Genomic DNA, 9327 nt, shown 5'->3' on the forward strand with positions numbered 1-9327 from the left:
CTGCACGTGGCCGTGTTTATCGGGGCAGGCTCCGCCCGCGGGCCGAGGGGGCGGGGCCAGCGGCGCTGCGCGTGCCCGCGCCCGCGCGTGCGTGGCGGCCGCGCGCCGTCAGCGTGGCGCGCGGAGGGCATCGAGTGCGGAATACAAACAAACGGAAAAATAATATATCATGCGTATCTCAATGCCAAACATGACCCCCATATTTGAGTTATTGGTACAAAATATAAATATTTATGCAGGCATGTTTCCGTAGGCTTATTGATATGCTTTAGGTATTTACTTGTTGAAATACTGTACCGTATAGTAGTATATATTAGTGCAAAATGTAATAAATGTATTGTAAAGTTATCTTTATAGAAACACATAGAATCGAAATCCTGCCCTGCAAAGGGGGTTAAGCCATACAGATCTATGTCACTGAAAATCCCATTATCCTTTTAATGAGGATCACTCGGCAGCTCTGCAGCACAGTTGGGTTCGATCTGCAGAAGCAGATGTAAAGAGAAAGGAGTGCTGGGGAAGGCAGACACAGGATTTCTCCTGTCTCTTTTAAAAGCTGTCAATTTAAAACCATGAGAAAACAAACAAAATAAATATAGTGTTACATATAGAGAACATTACATAAAAAAATATATTATGGAACGTTTTCTAAAGGTATGCTGCATATGTATTTATATTATACTTGTAATGGTTCATGTATATATAACATTTTATGTATCTGTTTTATTTATTCATGTGGGCTTATGTGTACCATGGTTTTACATTCAGTACTATTTATTTTCATATTTTATAGATGACTGAAAGCTATATAAAAATACATGACAGTATTATAGATTAAATGTACATGCTGTTTATTTGGTGCGTGTACCACGCTTTTTAGTAAAACTGTTATTTATTGTATGTTAAAAACACAGGGGTTTTTGCACCCAAGCCCAGGCTGAGGGAGTACCTTCCCAGCTAAGAATGTGCCATGGCCCATTCCATAAATACAAGACATTTTGTATTAGGATTATGACATATTTGCCCTGTTCTATGGTATACGTATTTCAACACTTATATTTTGGTTTTGCCAAGTCAGTGTTACTTGGGGACACCGTGCATGGGGTGTTCTGGGTGTGGGGGAGCAGCCCCGTGCCCAGGAAGGCTGTGTGGCTGTCAGGACACGGGCTGGGCTGTGCTTGGGGCTGGAGGGACTGGGGGGATAAACTCTCCTAATCCCGTCATCGCCGCCGTTCCGTCTGTGCTGCTGCGCCGCGGGGCCATGGGCACATCTGCTGCTCACGAGAGACAGCGCTGCGTGTTTGCCCTCAAAAACAGAGAAACCCCAACAGAAACATCCCCGGAGGTGAGGGGAAGGCTGCAGGTGCAGATGCAGTGCTGCTGGGCTGAAGGCAGCGAGTGGGAGCTCTGCAGGCAGGAGAGTTCCCTGGGGCATCTACTGATGCTGGAAGCCTCACCCCAGGAGTGTTGGCTGCCCCATCTCCCCATCCTGCTGTGGCTCACCTGTGTGGGTGTTCAAGAGGGTCAGTGGGGGAAGAGTGAAAACCCAGCAGCTAGAAGCAGCCATATCTGAAAGGTTCTTGCAGCCCCGTGGCAGAAAGAGTGTTTGAGAGAGTTCTGAGCCACAGTGCTTGTGGAACTTAAAATCCAGATATGAGATCCCTGGAGCTGAGGTCTCTTCCTTCTGCCCAGCTAACCCACCACCCCTACAGAGAAGTGGTTTCACCTTCTGGCAGGTTTCACCTTCAGGCAGTGCCAGCTATTTCTTGAGTATTAGGAGATATTGTTTGAGCTGCAAGGGTGCTTTGAGCTGCAAAATCATCTCTGCCTTTTTTCTTCTGCAAGTTAAATGCTCTAAGCACCTTTCAGCAGCATCACTGCAGATGATGCCACCCTCCACAGGTAGAGGGATCAGAAGACTCCAGAGGGGACCAGATCTGTAACAGTGGAGATGCTTGGGGTGAGACCACTTCTCGTGTGCCTGAATGGCTGTGGTCACCTGTCACCACATCCTGCCCTGCGGAGTGGGTGTGCTGGTTTCAGCTGGGGCAGAGTTAGTTTGATTCAGAGTGGCTGGTCTGGGGCTGTGTTCTTGATTTGTACTGAACACAGGGTTGATCATGCAGTGATGTTTTTGCTATTGCTGAGCAGGACTTGCACAGAGCTGAGGCCGTTCCTGCTTTTTGTACAGCCACACTGGTGAGGAAGTTGTGGGTAAATGGGAGGGTGGGAGGAGACAGCCAGGAAAGGTGACCAAAACTGACCAAAGGGATATTCCAAGCCATATGCTCATGCTCAGTAAATAAAGTGCGGAGAAGAAGGAAGGGGGAGATGTTTAGTTTAGTTTAGTTTAGATGGTGGTTTTTTTCCCAAGGAACTGTTTCATGTGATGGAACCATGTTCCTGCTTTCCTGGACATGGCTGAACATCTGCTGCCTATTGGAAACAGTGAATTAATTATTTGTTTTACTTTGCTTGTGTGATTGGCTTTTGCTTTCCTTATTAAATTGTCTCTATCTCAACCCACAGGTTTTCTGGCTTTTATCCTTCTAAATCCTCTCCCTGATCCTGCTGGTGGGGGAGTAGTGAGCTGGCTGGGGTGAAACCATGACAGTGGGTTCAGCCAGGCAGATCCATGTCACTGAAAATACACCTCATTAAAAATGTGGATCACTTGGCAACTCTGAAGTGCAGTTGGGTCTGGTCTGCAGAAGGGGATGAAGAGAGAATTGAGTGTTAGGGAAGGTAGATGCAGGGTTTAATTTCTCCTGTCTCTTTTAAAAGCCATAATGAGCTGTCATGATAACCCACAAAAACCATCAGCTCTTGTGAGCAGCCAGGGAGCTGCCAGTGGGCTGCAACAGGTGGTTGACTGCTGACTGAAAGCACCGTGACCCAGGGAGAGCTGTAGGTTCAACAGAGCAGGTGGTGTGTAAAAACCTTTGGAGATTTTAACATGCTATGGCAGGAGAGCTGCCACCACTGGCACTGTAGTGCAGCATGAGTCAATGGTAAAAAATGCTATGGCTGAAAAACCCCAACAAAAAAACCCAGAGTGAAGCTCCCAGTGCAGACATACAGGTGCGGAGCCAGGGCTGGCCAGGCTGGACCCTGTGCAGGTACTGACATTGTAGGAATGGTTGCACAGTGAGAAACTGGAGACAGTGCTCCAGAGCACAGATCCTTTTTCCACAGGTCAAAATAGATCCTCTCATGGCTGAGCTGCTCTGGTCTGCTCCTCCTCCTCCTGCTGGGCACAGTAGCAATGGTCTGCAAGGAGCAGGTCACGGAGGGGTGGCTTTCTTGAGGGCCTCTCCCACCGCGTGTTTCTACTCTGGTGTGTTGCAGGGCAGCAGCTTCCATTATTTACTTCAGCCTTTACTTAGCAAGTGCCACAGGTGCTCAAACTCTGCCCTCAGTCCTCCACAGACCATTGGTATGCAGAGGTTAATGAGCAGGGACAAACCCATGTGCATGCCTGGGAAGGTGCAGGGATTTGTAAAGGAACTGGTGGAGGCATCGCCCTCAGTTTTGCCCAAAGCTGGTACATCTCCATCATGGCTCTATGTTTACAGACCTGGGAATCAGCAGCAGAGGAATTAAAAGCAGCATATTCAGCTGTGAAAGAACATCTCTGCCCTACACTGCTGTGGTGGCTCGTGTGGGTCCCTTGCTGCAGCAGGTCCATCACAGCTGGCAGCTGTGGCAGCCAACTGCATCAGCTGCATGTTGTGCAAGTGTGCATGCAGACATCAAGTGTTGCACAGACATCAAAGCAGCCCCTTACATGCCCTCCTGGAGTCCAGCACACAGCCCACCTCCCCCACCTTGAACCCCTTCAAGGCTGGGCTCCTCTTGCTAAGGAATGAGTTTTATCTCAGGGCACGTGGGATGGCTCAGGGAGGCTCTGCCCATTGTCCTGTGGTGCTTGGAGCTGGGGGAATTCATCATGCTGCAGTTTCAAGAAAAACCCCAAAACCCTGTTATTTTTTGGACAATCTGGTATATTTTTGACATTGCAAAGTGGCCACATGTTGCAGCTGGGAGTGGACACAGTCCTGATGCTGCGACTCTGCCTGGGGGGGGGGGGGCGTGTTAAGGACTTAATTCCAGCAGTATCTCAACTTGAACCTTTATAGCCTCATGGTCAGCACATACACATACCACAGGTTAAAACTAACTGTGCAAATCAGGGCACTGAAGCTGGGGGTGTAGGGTCCTGCACTGGACAGAGCAGAACAAAACCTGGCAGCATTGGTTTGCAGAAGGGCCATGGGTGATGCTATGAACCCTGTGAGTTCCCACAAGTAAGTGGACATCAGGAGAATTACTGATGTGGTCATCGCATTATCAATGTATACATTAAAGGATGCATTTCCCATATGAGAATAAAGACAGAAACATTATTTCAGAGCAAACTCTGGGCAGCAAACCCTCATTTGTCACATCTTACAGGATCCTGCCCATGCAGGACTCAGGCCATCCCAGATGTGCTCCCACCATCTGATGCAGAGAGGTAGGGAACCCATGTTTGGCTGTGGTAGCTTGTGCTCTCAAATCTCATAATCAAACACATTCCTCTTCCTAAAAAATGATCCAGCTGACAGATACTTCCTTAGAGAGGCAGATCTGATAGCCTGCATGCCCCTGTCATTCTCAGCTAGGCATCCCAGCAGCTGAGTTAGTGTGCTGTGGCTCATGCTGCTGCAGGAGGTTTTGCCATCTGGGAAAGCCATGCAGTGATGATGAATGGCATCTCACCTTGAGGACAGTGAGTCATGGCATGGCCCAAACTTTATTTTACTACATCTCTGTTCCCTGGAAGTAACAACTCACTGACTGAGAGCAAATGCCAGAAATAAGCTTGGTTCACTGGCCTGTGTGCTGGCTTTACCCTGGGACTCTCAGGATGCTCAGAGGTGTCCTGTGGAGCTTATCTTTCAAAAACTTCAGTAGCTCTACCCTGGATCAGGCCTTCCTTTGTCCTTGGGCATGGGAGGGGACCCTCATGCCCCTGTCCAGCAGCCTCCTGGAGACTGCCTGGTAGGTCTGGGTCACTTAAAGCACCCAACAGTGAATCCCTTCAGGATCCTTTCAGGAGAGGGATGTCACACAGACACCAATGGCATAAATGCCTCTCACCATGGAATCCTGATCTGGGCATTACCCAGTCCTGGGCTGAGCACAGGTCTAACAGCAACAGCGGCACCCGGCGATGTCTGCTGTTCTCATCTTCAAAACATGAGCTGGTGGGAATTAATCCTCATACCAGGCAGGCAAGTCTCATGACTCTTGCTTCACAGAGAGGCAGAGTAAATTATGTGATGAAGGGTGAATCAGGTCACAGCTGTGAAGAAATCACAGCAGCTCCTGCCTGCCCATCCCGTGACCATTAGACCTTATGTACTCATCAAGGAGGTAGCTGGCATGCAAGGATGTGCAGAAGCCAGCCTCTCCTCTCCAGTCAAGTTGCACAGCCTCTAGGGAGGTGCTGGGCCATGACTCACCTTTGAAAGCAGGTTCCAGTGTCAGATGAGGTCGAGGAGTCACTGGGTGCATCCTCCAGTGACTCACTCCAAGGGTCTGGCAGTACCAGGGCACCCAGTGAAGGATGCTGAAGGGCTGAGGGAGGCAGCTCTGGGCAAAGTCTGAATGCCAAACTTTTTCTTTGTCGCCTTTGAAAGTCTGAGCTTAAAATTTTAACACTCTGGGTGAGATCTTGGCTGTTAATATTGGGGTAAGAGGACCATTTGTGTTAGTCACTAGTGGGAACTTAAGCCAGGACACTGGCCCCTAGGGCAGGCAGCTGCTGCTGCTCCTTGGGTGAGTTACCTGATCTCGGGGAGAAGACTGCTCCACACTGAAATGGGAGCAGTGCTGAGCAGCAGCTCCTTGGGAACCAGAGGGAGAGGAATACAGTTTCCTGGGCAAATACATGTAAGGGGGTTTCGTGTGAAAATAAAAAGCATTTAGGAGAAGTAAAACCATGCTTCAGTGAACCCCAGTTCACAGAAATGTACCCCTAAACACAAGGTGATGTGCTTAGCACAGACAATAGCGAGGAGACAGCCACAATAGTACTGGCAGTTCCCCATGCACAAAAGACAAACAGTGGGGTGTTGTCTGAGAGCCAGTTTCTATGTTCATTGCCAGCCCATCCTCCCTCCTCCCTGTGCTGTAGGTAGATCTAAAGGAGGCAGGAGGCTGGCAGCAAATTAATGTCAGCAAAGCAACTGAGAGGAGGAGCAGCCTGAGGGAGCTGTATCTAGTCAAATTGGAAAAATATCTAGGAATTATTCCTTGCTTATAGTAAACTGTGCATGATGTAGCTGACAACAGGCTTTGAGACATGATTTCATAGAAAATATATATTTTCCATGTGAAAGGGTGTCTCCACCCCCTACTCACTGCATTAAGCCCAGGATTTTGCAGTCAGGAGCTGTTAGAACTGAACATTCAGTTCCACAATGCAGAGGATATGGAGTACAGAGCTACAGTGGGCAAGAGGCCAGAGGCTTCTGAACTGGCTGTGGCAGAGTCCTGCAGGATGCAGGCTGCTCTGTGGGACAGCACAAACCAAGCCAAGAGCTGGATCAGCATCAGGGCCTCCCCAGGGTCCACAGCAGTGTGTGTGCTGCCATGCCACTGCTGGGGAAAGCAGAAGGCACTGAAAGGCACTAAGCTTGAGGGTATCACACCTGCAGAGATCAAGTCAGCAGTGGGGTTGGCTTGGCCTGCCTTTGTGGTACAGGTGAGGGTTGATCTCCCAGAATAATCAATGACCTCCTGTAATTAGCCTGGGGACATCAAACAGTGGCCAGGCTTCCATCTCTTCTATCTCCTCTGTGGCAGATCACAGCTGTGGCTCTTACAAGTCTGAAGTTTGTTCTTGGTGCTGCAGTGTTATTTATCTGTGGTTTTTGTGGCCCTGTGTAACAAGCATTGCTGCCTGGTTGCCCACAGCCTCAGGGCACCCAAATTCTCCATTTTTCACCCCAGCTGCTTGTATTCTCTGGATGCCTGTTGCAGAGAGGTGGTTAATGTCAAGAACTCCCTTTTTCAGCCTTGTTGCATCTTCATTTTCCTGTCTCTTAAAGTGATTCAGAGCCTCATGAGGTGGAAAGATGGCGCAATCCAAGGGCAAGCCTGATACACAGGACAGATGTCCCTGGAAGGGAAGGTAGGAACACAGATGGAGGGAATGGAGTGTGAAATTTCCACCCTTCTGTCCCTCCAGCAGTCTGTAGAAAGCAGCTGTTTCCATCCTGTGGAGAGTCATCCCTGGGCAGGGCAGTTTCTGAAGGTGAGAGGTGGCTCCAGGCGAGGTCTGGGAAGGTGCCAGGGCACTACAGCCCTGCCCATCAGGCATGCTGCCTGCTCCAGGCCTCCATCCAACACGATGAGGGAGAAAATACAAAGGTAACCCCTTGCTGTTGGACCACACAGCACATTTGCCCTCCACTATAGGCTTTGAAAAGAGCTGTTTCTCTCACTGTGCAAGTGCACATTTCATGGTTGTGCTGCAGAAAACAGTGTGGGAGAAGCAGAGAATTTGTACCTGGATGGCATTGAAGGTGCCCCTTACCTCATCCTTTTGCCCCTTAGATGTTTCTAACCCAGAACTACCTGTTTTCTAGAACAGCTCATTTTCCATGTGTGAGAGCCCTCTCCTGCACCAGCAGGTGCTTTCCATGAAAGCCAGAGTTTAACTTCTCAGTCTCAATGAAGACCCCACAGGAGCTTTTCTGGATGCTCATCTCCATTTCTGCAGAAAGTTCCAGCCTGGCTTGCTCTACATTTTGCTTGCCTCACCTCCCCTGGCAGTGTCAGTGGGACACAGTGAGCCTGAGAGGGCAGCCCTGGATAAAGCTGCATCTCGTGGGTGGCCCGTGCCCAGTGCAGCCACAGGAGCTGGTTGCAGGGTCAGCAGGGTGATTTGCAGTGTGAAAACCCCTTTGGAGAGAGGAGTGTGGTTATTAGAGAGTTCCGATCCTCCGCCCTGTTGGTAGGATACACAACTTTTCCTAAACACAGCCTGTCCAGCCGCATTCCTGAAGCACACATTCCTTGCCAGCATAGCTCACCCAGAGTGTGTCCAGGAATAGCACTGCAGCTTCATGTGGGACCTCTCCCAAATACATTTTTAATTGAATGGGGCCACTTGGCCCATGTGCTTGAACTCAGACCAGGACCAGTATTACAATTATTGGTCTTCTTGCCATTTTCTACCCAAGGCCATCTATTCTTTATCTCTCACATCATTGACTTATAAACACCACTATTTCAGCTTTATTTCCTGTATCACTGCCCTCTTTTGGGCTGCCCCTTGGAGCAGCATGGGTGCCAGTGACCAGGGACACTGGTGGAGTCACCTTCTTGAGTTAATAGAGGCTTGTTGCTGTGCAGCCAGAGGTACTAATTTCTGTCTCTTAAGCCACATAGCTGAGATTCAGCTGGCTATTCGTAGCCACAAAGAATGCTTTGCTGGAAGGAGAGTTGCTGGCTTTCTGATTTTTATCGTAAGCCTTGTGATAGCTGGCTTTCTCTTGACAGCACCAATATCTGCAGCATAGTTTTGGGGTGAGAAGCTCAGCTTTCAGTTTAAATCCAGAATGCACATTTGGAGCCCTGACAATTGCAGAGAAGTAACAACAGAGTAACTTCCAGGCATGCTCCCATGACTCAGAAAATGCAAATCATATTTTGGTTAAGAAGACAATCAAGAAGGAATATTATGTTTTTTAAGGCTGCACAGTGGTCCTTGAGTATTTGTCACTGGCAGTCTCAGGGAAAGATGCCAGTGTATCAGGCCTTTTTTTGTTATGGGGAAGCTTGTGTGTAATTTGAGAACCAGGACTGCAGGGATTTAGGTGTCCTGGAACAGGTGACAAACTCTTCCTTTCACTACTGGGCCATGCTTAGAAGGGGACAGCTGCTCCGTGGGCACCTCTCATGCCCAGGACCTTCCAGAGAGGCAGGTAGGAGGCATCATACTAGGCTGGCTCCTTTCCCTTGCTCTGCTTATCACTGCCCACAGGCAACCTTAATGCCAGCACTCTTAATCTAATACACACAAGTGAGATGTTTCTGTAATACTTTTTTAATGAACAATTGCATGAAAACTGAACCTTTCCTTACTAGACCTCCTGCTGAAGGCCCACTTCACATCTGAATTTTCCCATCCCAGGACATAACTTATGGGCTTTGGCTTCATCTCTCTCAGACTTGAAATTGCTCCAGTAGAGCAATAGGGCCCAGCAACAGTTTTAAATACTTATTTTGTGCTTCTCTGTGCTGTGTGCATACATAACCACAGTGGTCAAACCC

The sequence above is a fragment of the Erithacus rubecula genome (genome assembly GCF_903797595.1).
Source record: "Erithacus rubecula genome assembly, chromosome: 3".
Lineage (NCBI taxonomy): Eukaryota > Metazoa > Chordata > Aves > Passeriformes > Muscicapidae > Erithacus > Erithacus rubecula.